The sequence below is a fragment of the Panthera pardus genome, unplaced genomic scaffold, assembly GCF_024362965.1.
Source record: "Panthera pardus isolate Hobbes unplaced genomic scaffold, ASM2436296v1 HiC_scaffold_13, whole genome shotgun sequence".
NCBI classification, from domain to species: Eukaryota; Metazoa; Chordata; class Mammalia; order Carnivora; family Felidae; genus Panthera; species Panthera pardus.
Genome location: NW_026526688.1, coordinates 52010710 through 52029148, shown reverse-complemented (window position 1 = coordinate 52029148; position 18439 = coordinate 52010710). Strand labels below are relative to the sequence as shown.

At 42.1% G+C, this 18439-nt stretch overlaps 1 long non-coding RNA gene across 3 annotated transcripts in view; it reads right to left on the bottom strand.

The window, feature by feature from the left end:
• Positions 1-517: 517 nt before the first annotated feature.
• The window catches only part of LOC109262381 (uncharacterized), a 55158-nt gene continuing 37236 nt past the window's right edge, over positions 518-18439 (bottom strand). For all 3 annotated transcript variants that reach the window (XR_002077730.2, XR_002077728.2, XR_002077729.2), the window contains exons 3-4: positions 9429-9550; positions 518-842 (exon numbers count right to left, since the gene is read on the bottom strand). This is a non-coding gene — a long non-coding RNA (uncharacterized LOC109262381). The remainder of the gene's footprint in view (positions 843-9428; positions 9551-18439) is intronic.

Below are 18439 nucleotides of genomic sequence, written 5' to 3'. Positions count from 1 at the left end.
AGAGATGTTGTGTTTCCTCTCATGGGGAACAGGGCAGTTTCTTTAGAGGAAAAAAGTATTTAGGATTACTGGAGTCCCAGGAATGTAGGGGTGTCAGAGTAAGTCCAATGTAGCCTGTGGCAGGTGACATCAGCCATGATGGAGCAGAGCCCTTTGTGGAGGACAGGAGAACTGAGACTCGGCTAACATTGACTGAGTGCCAGTGATGTATAGGCTCTGTCCCAGATGCCTTCATACAGTGATCTCAGCTAAGTCTTTGCAAGAATATCACAAGGCGAGAAACTCTGCCCCATTTTACAAATGGGGAAACTGAGGCTCAGAGAACCTCCATGATTGCACAGAGTTTCGTGGTCAGTAGGGGTACAGCTGGGGGCAGGGGGTACGGGCTTGGACATTTGGTCCCACTTTTCTTCAAGATCCAGGCTCCACTCATGTCCTTTCCCAACAGCTCATAAAGGCCAGGTAGCTCAGAGCACCCATCAAGGACCAGCTGGGATGAAGGCAGTCTTGGCATTTTTGTTTTCTTGCAGATGGCCAGAGAGGCTAAGAGAGTGTGGGAGGTTTTAGGGCACTTACAAATTTAGTGACCATTTATGCAATAAGGTATCCCCAGGAAAAATGATGCCTGTTTCCCACAGGTCACCCTGAGCATGACCTGTACAGTATGAGTTCTTGGAGACTTCCATGGAATGGAAGCCTCCCTATAAACACTTTGAGATGTCTTTCCTGGTTGGCCTGAGAACTTCTGTGTCTTCTTTCTATAGGTTTTGTTGTTGTTACTTTTGTGTGTGGTCTTAAAAGGTGAGGAGATTTCCAGATAAGTGGGTTATTTCTCCAAGGATCTGTAAAAAGAGTTGAACAGTTGGAGTTAGGGCAGATTCAGAAATGTAAGCCTCACAGGGTAAATTCGGAGTAGGTTTCTGAACACAATGCCTATGACATGGCAGAGAGTGAGAGCCATTCTAGGCCAGGCATGGCAAGAAGCTGCCTGTGTTAGGCCAGGGGAAGGGCACTGGTGGTGGGGGCAGCCTGGGAACCTGCATTCTGCTCTTGTACCCATCATTCCTTGCCTAGTAGCTTGCCTTCTGTAAGTTTCAGTTTCCCCATATCTAAAACACAACGGTGAGCCTGGTGATCTCTATGATCAATCCAAACCAGAAAAGTAATAAAATAATGAGACAGGTTATTGCATTTGGTGAAAGTCATTTGGGATGAGAAGTCGTTGAAAGACACTGTGAATTCCTAAGCCAGGGAATGAAATGACCAACATCAAAATATTAGGCTTAAGAAAGTGATTGTCACTGTCATGTGCACTGACAAAGGGGACAAAAACTATCTAAATGAGAGAGGAAGAGCACAAGGGACGACAGGAAATGGGCAGGAAAGGGCAGATTAGAGAGAGTCAGGGGAAGGGAGTAATGCACCCTACTTATTGTTTCTCTGAGGCAGCCTCATGCTTTACATGTTTGCTTACAATTATGTCAGCTTAATGCCTACTGGACAGCCTCTGAGCATACCTGCATGTGTGTGCACACACATGCATGCACACACACGTGCACACACCCTATCCTAATCCTGCCATAGTCCCAGCAATTATACACAAAGAAAAATCCCTCAGTCCTTGAGCAAAGCTGGAGCTTCTTCAGAGCACAAAGAAACAATGGAATCTCAGGGTTTGAAGACATCAGACATCACCTAATTTTTGCTCCTCCTCACAGACACAGACAAAAAAATATCAAACTTCTTCTCAAGGGTCTCCAAGGAAAAAATTCTCCTTGCCTTCATTCACTGTTGAATGCCTGGTAGTCAGATAGTCTCCACCTTATAATGACTTGAATGATGCGTCTTACAATCCTGACCGATTCCTTTTGCTTTGGGTCTCTGAGGGGACAGAGATCTAGACTCTGGATTAGTGAGCTTTGGGATGTTTGGAAGTGCCCATGGCCTTGCCTTGCCCAGGATCTCCTGTAAGGTAAGACTGGGAATCACTTGAGAGTGATAGCTGCAAGTTCACTTTGTCTTTGCCTTCTGGAATTAAGTACTCAAGACAGATTGCACACCCTGCCCCCCCCCCCACCCCACTGATCTTCCAGCCCAGTCAGGATGGAAGCAGTTGCCCAGCTTTGCTGAGACCTCAGTTTTGACATATATTCAGATGAATTGTGTTCAGTTCCTTTCCCATTGGGCCCTGCTACTGTATTATTTCCTCTAAGTATGTTTTATGTTCAAAATTCAAATGTGAGTATTCACTTGAGATGCATCTAGGCAGGCAAAAATACACCCAGCTATTGCCTTGAGGGGGAATATGGGGTCTTCAAAACCCTTATGACACTGGACACTTTCTCTTCTTTCCCAATCCATTCTCTTACTCCATTTTCTAAAAATGCAGTTCAACCTTGATGATGCCCTCTATTGGCTAGGCCCTGGGGTAGACATTGGGAAGACAAAGAAGAAAGATGGTCCAGCAGGGGAGATGATGCACAAACACATGGGAGAGTATTGTTCACACTCTGGCTTCCAGAGAACAGCGCCTGGCCCTGCCTAGCATAGGCTGACTTGAAGGTACAATATGCTCATGTGACAAATCTCTCCCAGGTGGCTGCTTATCAGTTCCTTGCCCATCCTTCCATTATCCCCAGTTCACCAACCATTCCTCTGGGACCCCTCTGTCTCCTCTCCTGCCTGAGGCTGACCTGTTCTGCAACTGTTCCCAGATATTTCTGGGAGCAGAGCAAATCCTACCAAAAGCAGATCACGTCCACAGTAAAAATAACTATTAAACAATCCAAGGGAGTTTGATTCAATTCCACTTTTAGCCCCATTAATGTCTCTGGGCCTTGCTTCTCTCACATTCTCTTTAGGGTCTCCAGGGTCTTCTAGGCACTGTCAACAAACCCAAGTTACTACTTGGCTTTCTGGGTGGACCCCCTTAGGTCTCCATTGGCGAACTGCACTTGCCTGATCTGCCCCTTCCTCAGTTGGGCATTTCATTGCTCAGCTCTCCCAGCTGCTGCTTCAACCAGCCAAGTGTCCTCTCCAGGTCCCTTCTCTTCACCCTGTCCTCCTTCCATTCAAGATGGCATACAAGGAAGGAGGTGGTCTCTGCCATAGCCATCACCACCTGACATCACATTTTACAGTGAAAATGCATTCATAAGTAAAATTGAAGATGGCAGAAGATGGCCTTCTCAGCTCTCCATTGGAAAGGGTATAAGAGGGATTGATAGGGGAATGAGTGATCCCAGTGTCCCAAACCCTTGCCTCACCCGCCAAGAGAGCACATGATCCTAGAAAGGTAGAGCTATACTAGAGACTTCACAGCTATATTGATTTCCAGCCATTTCCTGGCATGTTTCAGGAGCCCTCAAAGGCTAGTGGTCCCTGTCACTGTGGCTGCAGAGGTGAGCATTACCCTAGGGAAAAGGAAGAAGGAAACCCTATTTCCTTACCGTCAACAGCTGGCTACAGAGCTCCTGAGGCTGACCCAAACCCACTGAGGAGGAATACACGGAAGAAACCTATGGGACAGGTTACTCCTAATTGGATAGGTGAAAATTACTTTTTTTTTTCTCCTGGCACAAAAGCAAAAACAACCTCCCCCCTTCTTTTTTATTTCACCAGGGTTTGCGATTGAACACATCTGATTCCCTGACTTTTAAAAAAATGTTTTTTTTTCATTTTGAAGCAGGTATTTTTTAATGGGGCTTATTTTTGGGTTTGAGATCACTGGGCTTCTTGCCCTGTGAATCAATGCTTGCTGCTGTGTTGAAAATGCATACATTGGTGACCACAGTATTAAGCCAAATTTAAACTCTTTAGTCTCCTCCATCTGTAAGTGTTATGTATCTACCTCATTATGATTTTTTTGGTTTTCTGTGCTTTCGTGTTGTGTACAATGTCAGAGGTGAAATGTAGATAAAAATATATATATATAAAAATATATATTTTTTGCTTTGCAATAAAGTTCAAAGCTATAACACAGAATATTCATAAAATGTCATAGCCTTTTATTGTGCTCTATCTCCTTAGTTGTGAATTGTCCTGGGGAGCCCTTTTGCCTATTCACTAGAGTCAATATAATTGTGTTTGTCATTTGATGAATTATTCTAATTATTTTAACTGTACTTTTTCAACACATTGAATAAGACACTAGGATTCTTGAACAACTCTTGGTTCCAAAGGTGCTTTATTTCTGTGGACTCAAGTGATCAATGGAAGGGGAGTGTCTCTGCAGACTTGAATCTTCCAGATAAAATTACTGATCTCAATGCCATTGGGTTTAAAACAAAAGGTTTGTGCATAGGGGGAAAAAGGAAACATTGGTTTGGCTTTGACTTTTTGAAGCTTTCAATATTGATTTACGTTCAACTTTCTTTTTTTTTTCTTTTTTTAATTTCAATTTCTTGGCATGGAATATGGTACTCACTGACACCCTAGCATTCTAGTCTGACCTGGCTGCTTTCAACTTTTTGATTTTGCTGTTTTCTCTAGGTTGATTTTGTGTGTTGTGCTATTTGGTGGTGAACTACCTTGTGCCCAGCCCTCACATCTTCTCTAAACTTTCTGGAACTCTTTCCATACTATGTATTAAGAGGGATGGTGATTTGGAAACATTTGTAATCTACAAGCCAGCGATGCCATAAAGACTCAAAATTTTCGGAAGAATACTGACCAATTACAGTACAGGGTGAAAGCATCTTAAATAGAAAATGCAAGGTGGATTGTCTGCAATTGATTCCCTTTTTCTATGTGTTTAAACACAATTATTTTCCTTAAGCTAAGCACATCTAAGTCGTGAGCCCTAGATACTTTGTATAGTTCAACAACCCTTGTTTTTCTGTGTCTTTTGCCAAAATATATAAGACATTTCTCGAACTCATTAAATGTTTTAAATAGGATAAAGAAAGATCTATAAGTTAGAATGAAAGATTCTTAAAAATGATAAATCAGCAAAACTCTGTACATGTTTTTTATTATTCCCTAGCTCTAGAGAGAGCTAGGGAAAAGTAACTGAAGGGGGGAGAATCATTTCTATAAATGGCGAGTTTTCCCTTAAAATACATACAAAGACTACAAAAAAGGAAAACACTTAAGATTCAATTTCATAATATGTCTTTTTCTCTGCCCTTTTTTCTTCTGATGACCTTAAAGAATTGTGAGTGTGTATTAATAACAGACATTTTAGCTGGTATTTGGGGGAGGCTTGCTCTGTTTTTTAACAATGCTGAACCGGCACTTAAAACAATTCTTGCTAGGTTATACTTTGCCTATTCTTAGCTATTTCTCTCTTTTTATGGTATTAATGGTCTGTCTATGAATTGGAATGCAGATAATACATGTGTACTGAAGGTGGAACACACTGGTGTTGACTTGAAGGGAGGAAAATCCATTGATAAATATGTATTTCTATATATACCTGTAAGTAGGTGAGTGGGAATATATGATATATTCACTCACACGCACACACACACACACACACACACACACGCACACACACAGAGGCACAATGACAATATGCTTCCAAATTTGGTTTTTGATTCTGAGGAATTTACCATCTCACTGAGCTTCCCCGGATTACAAGATTTCTTTTGAAATAATTAAATGCTTAAGAAATGTTTTGATTTGTTTTTTTAGGTACAATAAAGCACAATTCTTATTATTCCCTGTTCTTTTGTTGACATAGCTATTGCAGATTGAGAGAAGCCAGTTTTTAGGTGGGGTTCTGTGGGATTCCTTCTTGTAGCATTACCCTCCAGCCCACCCAGTGCCAAGAGAAAGTTCACTACATAGCTATCCACACCATCCTCTTTTTGCTCCATCTTCCTAGCATCTCAGAGTCCCCGGTTCTCCCACAAGGGACACCTTGTTTACTGGAGACTTTTCTGAAGTTTGAATACTGGGCTGACTTCTCTTTGCAGGCAGGTTATGGGCCATTTCCACACTTGGTGCCACCCTTCCTGGATGCCCACACCTATTGCACCTCCAAATCACTACTAAGACAGAGATAAGTAGGAGATTTCAGAGTGAACAGAAGGAACTTGCTGCATCAAAAATAGAGACTTTTTAGGTGTATGTGTTGGTAGCCCTAAGCACTGGGTTTACTCTTTTTCTTAGAGGGGAAGGATCTGAGTGGATCAAACTCTTAAAAGTAAACCTAGTAGAGGACATGACATGACTTCTGACCCAGACGAGCCAGTTTTGTCCATGTAGTGCTCCACTGCTGGCACATGAGCATAACTCCCTTGGTTGAGAGGGAATCCGGGACATGTCAGAACAAGCATGGGAGTGGGGAAGGGGTGTAGAACATCACCTCATTGTGGAAAGGTATTGTATCTTCTCCCCTTTCTTTTCTGAGCAGAGACCAGGTCTCTGCAAAGTGGGTTAATTTTGGGGTTTGACTGTTGCTGTAGGGCTGTTGTGGGAAGTTTTTGTACTGCCATGAGGATGCTGTGATCTTTCTTTCGTTGTTACTAGTCTGGATGTGATGTTTTTTTCATTGTTACTAGTCTGCCCCCTTTGAAGGGAGAAGGCTGTCTTGGGATGTGAGTATTCTAGACAGAGATGCATTTAGTTCTGTTTATAGTTGTTACTTGGTCTTAAACTTCCAGAGAAATCTTCAATTTGGAATTCACTTCTGACTCGCTAGCTGCTTTCTGGATGCCCTGCTTTGAACAGGAACAACTTCTATGCTTGAGGAACTTTGAAATCAGAGGTAGGAGGTATATTTCAATGGGATGTGGCAAATGATAGAAGAATTTGAATGGTACAAATGATACCTGAATTTGAGATGTGGTACAGCCATGGTAGAGACTCTCTGACCTTGGATTTCTCAGAGCACTGGGTCTGCCATGCCCTGATCCTTTTGGCACGAACAAGGTGGCAGATAATAGATTTATTTTATCCCACTGGAGCTTTCCTGCCAGAACAGTATTCCCATTTCAAATTCAATCATTCACTTGGCTATCAAATATTTATTGAACACCTACTATGTCTGGTGCAGAGCTAGAACTGGAGGGGTTTTATTTATTTATTTTTTATTTATTTTTTTAATTTTTTATTTTTGGAGGGGTTTTAAAGATGATACAAACCCCAAGGAACTAAATATGAGGCAAGAAATGTACATAAGTAATTACCATAATACAGTGAAAAATAAAGCCCTAAAAGAGGTGTTATGGGCTTCCAAAATAGGAAGCGATACTTTCAAGTAGAGGTATAAGAGAAGGCTTCACTAACATTTGCATTTGAATTGGGTTTTGAAGGATGCATAGAATGCATGAAGATGGTCAGTCTTGTAGTCATGTTACATTATTCATTCACATTGATTGCTTTTTTTTATGAGGGTCCAAGACAATTTCCAGAAACTTATATTTAAACTATATTGTCTATTAACATCATCATTCACTGTCTGTTACCATTCACCCAATTTGGTTGAAAGAATGGTCTTTCAAGCTGCAGCCAGTTATTCTTTGTTCAGTAATGTGATCCAGAGAGTAGCTCCCCCTTCTGGGTAACCTCCCTCCTTCTTCCGAAGCTTCAGGGACCGCCCCCCCCCCCCCCCCCCCCCTTCCGCAGCAGGGCTTGTAGATGTTGATGTGTTGATGTGCATGGCTTGGTTCAAAAGTTAGTTCCCTGCAGCTTTGTTGTGAATGTATAAAACCCATTCATCTGGTCCTTCCCACATGGTGGAAGCCTGGTGGAATAGAGCCTTAGAGTGGTGGTGATTTGGATATCTCTGTTGGTGAGGGTAAACCAGAGGATTGGAAGGTGTCAATTGGCCATTCTAGGTTTGATGTCTGGAACCACTGAGTTTTTAAGGCCAAACAGAAGGAATTCTTGAATAATGAATGGAATTTCTTAAAGCCCAAAGCTTCCCAAGAGACACAGGGAGGAGCCTACTCTGTTTCTTAATAAGATTTCAGTTAACCCTGGTCATGCCAACCTTCCAGAATATTTGAGACCACTGCAGCTTCCCATAGCTGGTCGAGCTCTGCATTCCTCAGTCAGCTCTGGGCACTCACTGTAGCAGCCCAGGAGCTGGTCACTATGGGCAGAGCATATACACTAATGGGGGACTGAGTGTTTGGAGTCTGGGCAAAGACCCAGTTTCTCTTATAACTAGTATAGTAGTTCTGTGCCTTTCCAGGTACCACAAAAATATGGAAAAGATGGAAAAGGAGGCTATGAAAAATTGATTTTTTTCAGCTCCTTCCCCAATGGCACCTAATTCCCTCAGCCCTAAACAGAGATTGCCCCACAGTTTGTTCATCTAAACTTCATGTTCTGAGATTTTAAAAAAATAAATAAACATTTAGACATTGGATGAGAGATGCAAGGTACAAAGAAGCAGAGTAAGCATGAGAACTTACTCACAGATGGATCTATTCCTGGAATTCATATTTCCCATTCAAAGAGTGGGCTGGCCTTTTATAAAGACTTTGGACTCTTAGCATGTCTCAGTGGAAATGCAGGGGGTGGCTATTCTGAATACTAGAACCAATTAATAAAATACACAGGGTTTTCAATTGGAAATCCCTAATTCCCTTGATCTGGTTCATTATAGTCATTTAATCTCCATAAAGTAACTCTGTCGTTGCCAATCCATGACCCAGAATCTCTTTAGAACGGGTGGGATGGTGAGCCCCTGCATCCCTGGGCTGATAGACTAAGTGTATCAGCCCAGCATCCATTCAGAAAAGGTGGCTTCTATTTTACACAATTTACTTTTAACTCTAAGCTTCAAGTTATTAAATTTTGAGTATTTCCTTTCCCGCCCACTAGTTGTGGCTCTGCTGAGCCTGACTGCCTTTGTGGCCCAGGTTGAGGGTGACATCCAGACACTCACTGGCTCTCATATACCTCACACTCCTGTCATCTGTGTTGTCCAAATCTTCATTCATCTCAGATTTAGCTGATGCCAGGAAATTTGCTCAGTGTTTTTCTACATGTTTTTATTTAGTTTATCTAATTTATTTTTCATAGTAACTTTATTATCCAGGGGGATTTAATATAGAGCTTTATTTCACAAAGGATAAATGGGACTTAGGGGGTTAAATGTTTTGCCCAACTTCCTCTGATTACTGACAAAACCATGATGCAAGCTCAGATGTCTTGAATAAAAGTCCCTGCCTTTTCCATCCCATCTGACAGCGTACCTCCATCTTAAATTGGTGAGGGCATCTTACCTTCCTTTACTTTCTGCTGCCTTATCAAACTTTGAGGGTTCACCCCTACAATAGCACATTTATCTAAACCTACAGCAACTCCAAATAGCTTGATCAGTGCATAAACCACTCATATTGAGATAGCCTAAGAACAGGGGCTTTGAGGAATCAGCTTACATCTGACATTTGGAAAAGAAACCCTTTCCCTGATTTCCAACAGTTTTCCCTGAAAAAAAAATGCCTCAAATATATACTATGAGAACTTACTTTTTAAGTGAATTGGTGTCCATCTGATTGTTCCCAGGAGGCTCTTTGGGCAGGGTCCATCCATGTTGTAGAGAAGGAGTCAGGGCATTGAGTGACACCATTATTTTTTGAAGCCCAAGGTGCTGAAAAGAAAGCAAACAGCAACACTTTGCATCTGAAGAACTGGGAGAGTCCTGGCTCTAACTTTGCTTCAGAAAGCTTGTGAAGATCTTGCTTTGCCTCATGCCAGCTCCCAAAACCAAAGCAATCTCTCCTGAGGTTAAAGGAGATTTCCTCCCTTGAGAACCAAGGGCCCAGCTAGACTCATGAGCTCATGCCCAGTCTCTTTATTGTACTCATTAATTTAGTCTTCTTACTCACTCAACATTCACCCAGCAAAGATCCCAGAGACTTGGCTAGTTCCTGTCCTTAAGAAATTCACAGTCTGGTTGAGGAGCTAAAGCCTATATATCCAGGGCTGAAAGGTAAGACTGAAAATGATGAGCAGGTCTAGAGCTCTTTGAGCAGAAAGGAAGAGGTGAAGACATGGGGCACTGAGAGGTCTCTGCTTTCATTTATCTTTCTGAAGGACTGCTAAGAATTCCTCATGGACAGGACAACCTGGGTTTGGGACCTGAATACAGAGTATTCCCTCTTCTTCCTCTCTTCTCCCTAAAAATAAGTGTGTATCAATATATTAGATCCCTTAATAGCAATTTTTTTTTTAGATTCCTCATGTAAGATCACCAAGATCCCTTTTCAAAATCAATCCTGTCTTAGGAAAAGTGGCTTGACAAGAAAGGAGAGACAAAGAGAGGAGAAGATTGAGATGATTCCCCTTTCCTTGAGATAGATTGCTCTAGAAAGAAAGAGGGTGCTTCACCCATAATTATGTTAGCCTTGATCTGGATGGAGACTTGAAAGTGATGTATATCAGGGAAGTTAGGAATGCACTCTGCCGTAGTGCCACTGCTGTAACAAAACAACATGGACTGGTTGGCTTACACAACAAACATTTACTCCTCATGGTTCTAGGGGCTATAAAGGCCCAGATCAAGGTGCTAGCAGATCTGGTGTCTGGTGAGGGGTCTCTTTATGGTTTGCAGATGGCTGCTTTATGATTTATCCTCACATGGCAGAGAGAGCTCTGGTGGCTTCTGTCTTACAAGGGCACTAATCCCATCATGGGGGCTTTACCCTCATGACCTCATCTAAACCCAGTGATCTCTCTAGGGCCACACCTCCAAATTCTACTGCATTGAGAATTAGGGCTTTAATATATGGATTTAGGGGAACACAACCATTCCATCCATAGTAGACCCTATGGTCAGGACTTATGAAAGACCTGAAACTCAACACCCCTACACCATTCTAACTATTGCTCTTAGCCATCATTTCTTTATATCCACAGAGCATATGCCTCCATCCTGAGTTCATGGACTTACAGAGTTTATGTTAAGAAATATGCTATAAACATGTACATGGATTACAGAGAACTCGAGAGAAGGCCATTTTCTTAAGAACAGCCAAGAGAGAAATGGGGCCAAATAGCATGACACAGATCCTGTATCAGTCAACTAACCTGTAAAGTTTTCCTTGTGAAACAAGAAGCCCTGGGTCATCCCCCAAAAACACTCCCATAATGCCCAATTAGGCCAACAGTGAATTATCTTTAATTTCTGTTAAGAATAATTCTTTGGCACTGCTCTATTCTCATGGTGAATTCTGATATGTCTTGAGGTGCATTGTCAAAAGAGTTTCTGAAGTTAAGACATATCACATCTATCACATTCATCATTCACCATGTGCCCATTTCCAAAATATTAAATATACAGTACATAATACATATATAATATATGTATTATCTTACCTTAAATTACATATATAATCTTAAAGTAGGTCCATTTTAAAGCTACAAGTTATATTCACTGGTAGTGATTTTTTTAAAAAAGTCCTCATTGTTTAACAGTGATGAGAAATAGTGTTATTTTTTTTAACCTTTAAGAAATAGCAATTCCTTAATCTCCTAGTTCAGTTCACCAAACCGGACCACAAGAAGTTCACCAGTCATTCACCCAGTGTTTTTCTCTAAGGGTGCCTGGGTGAGACTAGGTTGGAAGGACTCCTGTAAGAGAAAGATGGATTGTTTAGGAAGCTGTGCTGTTACATCACAGGTCCACAGAGAGCTGTCCTCCAGCCCCGCCTCCCCTCCAAGCTGGTCACACCTTCTTGCAATCCACTGCAGCAGCAGGAGCACCAGATTCACCACTATCCCATTGCACCAGCTCCCTCTTCTGCAACATGAAGATGACACTTCCTAAGCTCCCTTCTGACCCTAAAATCCTATTATAAATGCACACACTCATTCAACACGAGACAAATATCTGTCTCCAGACTATGAACTTCTAAGAAACCCAGAGAAAAAATTTAGCTCCTCCATTTTTAACCCAACCTAATTGTTATGAATATAAGAATCCAGGGAGATCATCCTTAAATCAAAGGTAAGCATCTCCTAAATCAACTATACTTTTCTCTTTGAAAGAAAAGATGAAGCCAACTTCTCACCATCTTAATAAATATTCTCAAAACATATATCTTAAAGGTAAAAAGAATTTTCTTCCTTCTAGCCCTTCTTTATTATTTGTGTCAAGTGATTTAAGTGGAGTGGGGTAAAGACAAGAGCATCCACTCCTCATGAGATGAGAATCAGCCATATTGGATGCACAGAGACTATTGACCAATCAAAACCAAAGCAAGCAAAGAACTCCCCCAAGCCCTACTGCCTTATGGAGCTCCACTTAGAGCAGACTACCACCTTACTAAGAACATGCTTTAGACACAGAAAACTATCTCATTCGTTTCATGTGGAAGGTATGATTCTCTCATAGAGGTGGATGAGGCTATACCCCCACATCTGCATATGTCTGCAGAGTGCTTTCACACAGTGTCTCATGTGATCTTCTCAACAACCCTGAGTAAAGTAGCATCACATCCAACATGCAAAAGAGGAAACTAAGGTTCTGAGAGGTTAAGCTGTCCAAGATCATAAAGAAGTGAGGATCTGACCTGGGAATCTGATGCCCTAGTCAGTGATGTCCAATCCCCATCCTCCTGGGAAGTAGGAGAACAACATTGCACTTCCCACCAATGTCCCTGGACTAAATGTGCCTGCTCTCCAAAACACCATTCCTGGAGATTTCTTCCAGCCAGAGGCAGCTCCATAATTAATAGTAAATAGTACTAAATAGTCCCAGATACCAAAAGTGGGGGCATCACAGCCCAGTTATGGGGCATTTTCACTGGGCTTCACATTTGTCTGGGGACAGCAACAGGAACTTAGCATAGAGGAATCTTGGCATATTGCTTAAGCCTTTAAGGCACACTATGTATCACATCATTCCCTAACATCATTCTGTTGCTTCACTCATGTGAATACATCTGTGATCACATATCCTCAAATGCTATTTCAACCACCAACTGCCAGATCAGAAACACACCATCTAGAGAAAGCAGATCTATCTAGGCAGAGGTTTGGGGATTTATTTCAAGAAGAACATAGGTGTTTGTAGGGCCATTCAGGCAAACCAGCTTGCACATTTAAAAAAATCCTCCATTTGAGGGGAGACTCATGGTCAGTGATGCCTGTAGACCTCGGCTGACTTGGAGGGAAACAACCACTTAGTGGCACCCAGGGCAAAGAGCATAGGGTTTGTTTGAGGGTTTGTTTGGGGCCTACCACCTCTGTACCCCAGAGAACCAGGCCTTGGGCTGTATTTTGAGTCAGAGCTGGGTGGGGAGCACAAGAATGTTTCCAGGGAAACTACTTTGCTCTGATAGGTGCAGAATGGGTACTGAACTCTGGGAAAGCTAGGTAGGTAATGAGATTGGGAAGCCTGGTAAGGTGCAGGATCTCATATGGCTAAAGGGATGAGAAAATATAAGTACCTCATGCAAAAACAACAGACACACACATCCATATTCTGCCTGATTCCACAACACCCTGGGGCAGAACAAACCATGGGACACCTGCTGTAGGAAGCCACATTCTATGGCTGTCCACCTCCACCCATGAGAGCATGAACCAGAACTGTGTGGAAGTAATGTCTGCCAGAATTTTCTTTCCTCCTTGAGAAACGTAGCGAAATTTGTAGAGGAAGCCTGAATGTCCTCCAATGGCCAGATTGTGAAACAAATTATTGAGTGCTTTCTAGGCACACAGCACCTCACATCGTATCTCAAAGGCAGGGAAACTTTCAAACATGGTAGAGGAATTTGTGTTTCTTCCCTTTCTCAGGCTGTGGGTGTGAGTAAAACGTTTGCTCCTCTGTTCAGGTCACTAGTGTGAGGCAGGTGGATCCAAGCACATGATCACATCCCACAGATGAGAGGGTGTCTGCACACCTTACATAGGACTGGCAGATTCCAGGCCCTAAACAATAAGCCACTGACTGCCTAAAATAGTCCCCTTTTAATTTCAACAAACCCAAAAATAGTTTGCCATATACCATTTGTAGGACCTCAGAGGGACCAAGTAAGGGGCCAGTCAAATAGATCAAACAGTAGTTCTCATGGGTATCTGCACCAGGATGAGGCTAAAGAGGGGCTGTATGAAGAATAGGCTTCTGGACCTATGGTTGTGCCCAAGGTTGCCAAACATCTGCCTCTTTCTCTTGGACATGGAGAGAAGTGCTCCTTGAAGTTTTCCAGTGTGTCTTGCCTCTCCTAACCCATCCTGGACTGGTTGGCTCTACAAACCTCAGAAGAGGACAATTCCTCAGTCACCCTTGCTTCTTCTCATGTTCCATGACATGAACATGAAGACTGTCACCTGATCACTTCATTTAGCCACATTTTCTCTTTCAGTCATATGCCCACTCCCAAAGACAAGGCTCTGGGAAAATGGTGGCTCTTTTTCTTCCATGTAATTTGGGGGCTCTTGACTCTTTCCTCTTCTTCCTTTCCAGAACACAAGGCTCTGAGTGTCACAATGGTCTTGATGAGGGATACTCTCTTGCCAGATGAAGGTTCCTCTGTCCCTTTCCAAGCCTCTGAGCCCCCCCAGCCCCTGTAACTGGTTTTTCTTTCCTGGGGGGTGATTCTTGATGGCACAATGAGGCGTGACTGTATTGTGGTTTCCTTTGATCCCACGAGGTGGTGAAACTCCCTTTCCCAACTGCCTGGGACAAGGAGGCAGAAGCACAAAGCAGCATTGCCCACTGAGGCTCGTGCTAAAACAATTCTTTTTAACTACAGTGGGAAAGCTCAGTGACGTGGGAAACTCCCTTCAGATGCTCCATCCTTCAGCCCCAGATTTCCAGTCCTTTTTCTGTTGGAATTTTAATATCATCTGTTTATCATTTTTATTTTTATTTTTAATGGAGGAAGAACCTCATGCTAATGAGTTGTGCAAATGACACCATTCCTTTGTTACTATTTGAAGGGGTAAAGACCGTAGTGAACTGTGTTTTTGTTAAGATATCCATTTCTTGTGCCGGGTTGATTTCAGACTGGTGCATTCCCACTTATCAGGGACCTCTGATTCTAGCAGAACAAAATCAGCTACTTACTCTAGTTACTGTAAGCAGACACATAACTTTTACTGTAATTTGAAAAACCTTGCACTGTAATGGTTAAAAAAAAAGCAAATCTTATTGAAACTGATTTTGTATTTTTGATTACATCTGAATTTTCACATTTTTGTATCTAACCGTGACCACGGTAGTGCTTCCATAGCTTGTGTTCAAGGTCTTGTTTCTTTCCAGGTTGAATTCTTAGGATCGTGTTGACACCAAATGTTTAAGGGGCAGGACTGGGGCCTTGCTAGGAGAACCTGTCATGGGGGTGTGTCCTTCCTCCGCCAGATCACTGGCTGGCAACGGGAACCTTGCCTAGACTGGAGCAAGTTGACGTCGCATCTCATTGCGTGAATTTCCACAGACAGCTCATATCTCCAACTTATTTCAGGCCAACGGTTTTGGCCAAACCCTTGCCAAGGACTCTCAAAATTGAGCTGCCCCCACCCCTGCACTACCCAGCTTCCTGGGTAAGGGAGGACATTTTTGAAAACAAAACTTGTGAAATTAATTTGTGATTATGATTTTTTCTTCTTGCTGGAAACGTGCTGGGAACCAGACAGCATGATGTTATCGCTCTTTCTGCTTTTCCAAACCAATACACCTGTTGTGCTCTTTTGTTTCTTAGTGAAGAAAATTCTAGACACAGACCTAACTATGAACTCTTTTCCTCCTGTATTTCTGATTAGCAATTCTCCCTCTGTATTCCTGACTTGTTGAAGTGTTTTCCTTCTTAGCATTGCTTCTCATATTTTACTTTATTTCTTTACTGAACAACAACAACAAACCCACAAAGGAACAAATAATCTCTCTTTTTCTCTCTTTCTCTCTCTGATGTGTAATGTTGTGTTGTCCAGATTCTGTATAAAAATATGTATATGATGTATCTGATATTTGGCAGCCACTGGCTGTAACTTTAACCAATATAATTAACAAAAATGCATAATGTTGGTGTTTGATTTTTTTTACAAAAAAAAAAAAAACAACCTAGTTAAGATGTTTGTGTATTTTTGCATGGTTAAAATGTACTTAGTGCATTGAGAAACGTTGTGGAGGTACTCAGTGAAAAGGCCGGTTTACTTTTTAATTCTAATGGTGATTGGTTGTTGACCAGACTATTCCCTATGATGTCCGTCTTTAATTTAGCATAATTCTATTTATAACTTGTTTTATTACTCAAGATTCAACATATTATATCTATCTATCTCTATTGTATTTACTGTTCCTTAAAACCAGGTTGTGGAAGTTCACTTCGTCTGGCACAGATGTCTACATTGCTGATTTCCGTTGAGTTGTGTTCCATTTAATTTGCTGTACAGTCCAGATCTGAAGCACCCCTTGGCCCCTAGACAAAGCCTGTCATTTCTCCTTCCAGAAGTCTATTTCTTCGAGCAGTACTGTGGTTTTCCCTCATCATGGATCTTTGTTACCCCTCCCTCCCCCAAACCTAGTTATATAAAGGAGGAGAGGAGGAGAGGAAGTTAAGTAGGAATCTGAGAATTATTTATATTTTATACATAATAGTACATATATTATAGATAGACAGGCAGACAGACTTTAACTGTGAATTAAGTAGAAAGACAGTGGAAGATGTTGAAGGATTCAGAGATGGAGGTCCTGGGATTTCCTCCCAGGTATGTCACTAGATCAATATGAGAGATGCAAGAACCCTCTGTCCTTCCTTGTGCCTCAGTTTCACCATATGTAAGATGAGGAAGTGCAGAGTTTTCAGGGAGGAGAGGCAGCTACACTTTCTTGAGTCTTCAATGCATTTAGAGCAAGAGTAGTCTTTAATAGTCCAAGAGATTTAATTGCTGTGTATTTGGAGACCATGCTTGCAACATCCCCTCTCCTCCTCAGGACATCTGGGCCTGCTTAGGGGGAAAGACAGATCTTTAAAGTCATGAGCTATTCTGGGTTGAGGTTACCTTGGCATCCAAAGTCTTCTCTTCAGCTAGGTGGCTCCTTCCTGCACATCTTGGAAGGAGATGGGATTCGTAGGAAGTATCCGTGGCAAATGAAATTGAGCTTCTGTTTCCTAGAGTCTTACCTTTTCTCTAATGCAATCAGAATCTGTGTGCTTGTTTTATCCAGGGCACACAAGGAGTTTGCCATCCTCTGTTTTCCTACCAAATACTTTGATAGACAACCCACGCCCATTACTTGGAACCAGCATACATAGTTGTATTAGAAGCACCTGTATTTCCAGTATTTGTGGTTTTGCAGACACTGGTCTTTTGGCAGACAAATGCAATCTGTCTCCAACTGGGCCTTCCCTTCCTCCTCAAATCTGGAGACTTAGCCAGTACTTTGAGGTCTTCGGGTTTCTTGGCTCTGCAGTGAAATGTCAATCCTGATAGCCAACCAGGTAGAGACAAGTACTGCCTTTCTCACTCTTCAGAGGGAAGACCTCAGAGCCTCAAACACTTCATAAGCATTTTGTCATAGGCACTTAACCTTCTGCAATGTCTGTGACCATGAGTATTGATCTCATTACTGACCATGGTAGTGGACAACTTCAAAATATATTGAAATTTTCATTAGGCTTGAACAGCACTTGCTACTTTTCTTCAGAGTCAAGGTTGATTGCAAAGGGGCAGGATTCCATGGAGATGTGGCTGGTACTGCTCTTTTCCTCCCTGGCTCTTCCAAGGCCAGAATTTACTAGATGAAGCAGCATGAACATGCTGACCTTGTGCAGGGGGATGAGCTTCTCTCTCCCAATTACCTCCCCGCCCCCACCCCCCACCCCCCACACACAGTGACATTAGCCAGGAGTCCCAAGGAACCTGTTAGAAAATTTACTCACCAAACCTAGGAACAAGATTTGTTCTCTTTGATACAATGCTAATAGAGACCTTCTTGATCCTAGAATTCAGCCCCTACCTCATATCTATTCTAGGCCAATAATCAGTTCTCTAGATCCACAGATTATAAATGTCAGAGAGGTCAAATCTCCTCCCTGTACAGATGAGGAGTCTGAAGACCAGAGATGAAATAATTTTCCCAAAGAAATGCAGCTAGAAATCTGCAGACTCAGAATCAGATTCCACATCAAAATGCTCTTTCATCCTCTCCTGACTTATAACCAGTAGCTCAGAGTCCCTCTTTTAATTTGTGAAGTTCAGATATGTCCCATGCTGTCATGCTTTATATAAGTCTCTGGAAGAGAGAAGAGTTTATTTTTTCATGACTGCAGGCAATGTGAACATACACATGTACACACTCCCTCTCCAAGTCTACCTTTCTGTAAGTCAAGTTAAGATAGTTAGGATTTTGAACAAGAAATGAGCTGATACCTATATTTTTGAGGGGCAAGGAAGAACAATGAGAATAAGAAACAGCAGAATCTAACTCTATAATCTATAAACTGCCCTAAGTCTCTTGCTAGAACAGATTTTTCTAAATAATCAGAGTGGTCTGTCCATCCACCCTGCTACCCCATCTCTTCATTTAGCC